Source organism: Pinus tabuliformis, chromosome 6 (genome assembly GCF_031772625.1).
Source record: "Pinus tabuliformis cultivar Carrire ecotype Pingquan chromosome 6, CPIR1, whole genome shotgun sequence".
NCBI lineage: Eukaryota > Viridiplantae > Streptophyta > Pinopsida > Pinales > Pinaceae > Pinus > Pinus tabuliformis.
The window spans coordinates 467,284,181-467,287,009 of NC_142292.1; positions in this window are offsets into that span (position 1 = coordinate 467,284,181).

A 2,829-nucleotide genomic window follows, 5' to 3' on the forward strand; every position below is an offset into this window, starting at 1 on the left:
ACCTGATAACAAAATACAAGAAAAACATTTATAAGCTTTAAATCTAGCCCATCTCTAATTCCACATAGCTACCTACCCCTTGGAGAGTCCAATAGAGTCTACTATCGCCATATGCCACTCAGGTAGCATTTTCCGAAAATAATCAATCACCTTGAGCATTAGTCATAGATTCTTGTAATAGGATGATATGAGGATCAACAGAAGAAAAGAGTTCTTTGAGGGAAAGGAATTTGTGCGAGTCCCCCAGTCCCCGCATATTAAGGGATAGGCAAAAGGTCATGATGCCCTTTGATCGGGCTGTGAATCTCGAAGAGCCCAAGGTTCAAGAGTGGAGAAAATTGCAATGTCAATAAGAGTGGAGGAATTGACAGATGAGAAAGGCATCATCGTGGGCCTCTCTCAAAAGTGTATGTCTCGGTTTTTCTTGCGGTGCACCGTTATATTACGAGCAGGGTTGGGACTAATCTTCAGAGAGGGTGGAGGGTGTGACCGATGTATAGTAAGTGACTTTATATCCAATGTCTTGTTGGATAGGTGGAACTCTATGTCACTATCAATCGACATCCTAGGGGAGGAGATTCGTGACCCACGGAAGAGGGGAGGTACTCCGGGCGCCAAAATGTCAGGGAGTGGTTGAGGAGGGGTAAAGCATGGAATATTGACCCCATTTTCCGAGACCCCAAATGTTAATCACTTCAATAATTAAAAAAAAAAAAAAAAAAAATATTACAAAAATACAACTTATCTTTTATGTCTATAGTGAAAATCTATTACTAAACAAAATTTGAGATAGAAATTGCCGTGGTTGCATTTAAGTCCATAATCCATGACTATACTCATACCTCATACTTCATGTGTATGGCCATTTTCAACTACTAAAATAATCATGGTTGTTCATTCTAACATAACTCTAGTTTTTAAGAGTGGACACATAAATGTAGATGGAAAAAATGTTACTAAATTAACCACTTTATCATACAATGATCTTAATGTGAAATTTTTATTTTTTTTATAAATTCATTAAAGAACTATGGTTGAGTTTCAAAAGATTTGTAAATAAATAACATGAAATTCTTACACTAATTCCAAGACTAACTTTAATACTATCCATTCATAAAAATGTGAAGTTCTTAACCAATTCTCTCTTTAAACGAAACACTAAAATTGGAAAATAAATATTATAGGCCCCGTGGACTTCATTTAAAAGTTTTTTCTTAAAAGAAAGAAAATATCTATAAAATATTGTTGTTTATACTCATTTCACTTTGAATAAATACATACTTACACTAATTTCTGTCACTAAAAAATGGTAAAAGATAATTTTATTTTATTATAAAATATTATTGATTAAAATTTTTACAAATTTAAAATTATATAATAATAATAATAATTAATATAATTATATAAATTTAATGGTTAATAAATGTTGATAGCCATCAAAATATTTATACACTATTTAATTTATGTGATATTCAAAATTTGTATTGTTGGAACAGAGTGGAGGTCGCAAACGCACCATATAAATTTTGAAACAAAAAAATGATTTGGAAACCTTTGATTTCATCCATTAGATTGTGTGTATGGCAAAGAATATTCTTAGATTATTAAATGACCACCTACACATTTTTATTTTTTAAAGAATAGAAACTCGAGAAGCCCTATTTGAAATAGGCCATGCCTATCGACGTAATAATATATGTTTAAATTCACGGTCAAGCTAGACACCAAATTGGTGTATGCGGCCTCATTATTTGAGGGACAAAGAACTCGCCTATACAAAACGATTTGACTACCAAAGTCTACTAAGGTGTACATACTCTACCCTTCTGGATTTGAACTTGTAATCATTTAAAGAAAATATATATATACTCACTAGAATTATGCTAGAATTAGTTTTTATCCTTCACACATACTCTCATTTTAAATTAAATTAATAAAGACTAAACTCACAAAAACTAATTAATATAATTATTATGGGTGAAAACATGGAGCTAGGTTACACTTTTTGGAGAGAGAGGACACGTTTCGGTGGAAAAACGATGGTTCGATCGAGCCTTTTTTAAGCGTTTGATCAATCTCTTTAGGCACTAAAAAAGTAGCTCAATCGACAATTAAAAAAAACCCTCGATCGAGCATTATGGCTTAATCAACCTTTAAGGCTCGATCGAGCCATTTTTTTTATTATTAAATACCACTCTTGCAGTTTGTGTGCACCATTTTCACAGACCGCAGCTAATTTTAGAGCTTGACCGAGAGTGTGACAGTAGATTGACCAAGTGTATTGGAGCTTGATCGAGCAATTGAAGCATGGAATGTTCAAACAAATCTCACCAACGACCCTGCCAACGCCCAGAAGCTCAAAATAAGGTAGGTATTCTATCTTTTTTTGTCTTTCTTATTTAATTTTATTTGCAAAATTAAACAAATTAGTTAAAAAAAAACAACCATACACGAAAACCATGAAAACCAATTAATTAAATTTAAAAAAATCTACCATACAAAACATAAAAAACCCTTCAAAAAAAACTTAGAAAACCACAAATCCAACCTAGAAAACCATTAAAAAAAACTCTTCAAAACAACCTAGAAAACACTTTGAAACCACTAAAAAACCTATAATTTAGATTTAAATTTTTTCCTTACTTGCAATGTTTTGTTTATTAAATGCATATTTTCTGATTTTGAATGGTAAAAACGTGTTTTTTTCTAATTATTTTAGGTTTCAAAGTTTTTCTTTATAAATTTTGTGAAATAAAATTTCCACTTTTTATTTTTATTTTTTACTATTTCAAATACGTTTTAAATTTGTATCAAATTTGACAAAAAATA